We start from the raw sequence: 877 nt of genomic DNA on the forward strand, positions 1-877 counted from the left end.
TAGAGTGTAACATAAATTAAGTCAACAAATTGAAAGGAAAATGTGAGTGTGAGTGGAAAATATTGCAACTCTTTGGAGGGGAAGATCGGAAACGCATATGCCGGTTATAAATGGGACTCTATCTCCATCCCGCAAGAAATTTTCATTGAAGGAACTAAACGAAGTTTAAAAATTATATTGCTGTAATCTGTCAATCGGGTCCTAATTACCTAACTCGCAAGAGGTCATTAGTATGTAGGGGTAAAAAAGACCAAAAAATTTTATTTTTGTGTGATTTTCTGGTAGGCCGCAATTATGATCTAAACATCGCGAATTTTTGCATGGAGATGGGGATTGGACCAAATAATAAGCATGCCTGTTTTAATAAAAATGGGTCAATATTTAGCGGGTCAAATGGACCAATACTTTTGTATGAAAATTGGCAAAATTTGTATTCTAGGGCATATAGATTTACTGCTGAAGCACATAGGCCCGAAAAAAAGAGGAGTTGTTGGCCTTTAAATTGATACCAATTATATTGGCGTATGTACTACGCCAATTGTGGACACTGACCTCCCCGCGATGCCACCTGGGGAGCTATTATCATCACCCGATGAAATAGTGAGCTAATATGTGCCGCGAGTTCACCCATAAGAACTATAAAGAAATAGGTTGAGGCGTTGGGTTAGTTGCCCAATGTCGGAAAACCCAACCTACTATGAAAAAGCTAAGAAAAAGAAAACCAAACCCCCCTAATGTTGACGACCCCTACTAACGTATAAAGGACCACGATCTGCGAATCTGCACCTGGAATGCACGCACGCTGTACATAATAGGCGTAGTGTTCGCTTTGGCGGATATACTCAGGAAGTACAAAGCTGATATTATTGCCTTACAG

The sequence above is a fragment of the Musca vetustissima genome, unplaced genomic scaffold (assembly GCF_032173495.1).
Source record: "Musca vetustissima isolate MV318-11 ecotype Yass unplaced genomic scaffold, APGP_CSIRO_Mvet_v1 utg1437, whole genome shotgun sequence".
Lineage (NCBI taxonomy): Eukaryota > Metazoa > Arthropoda > Insecta > Diptera > Muscidae > Musca > Musca vetustissima.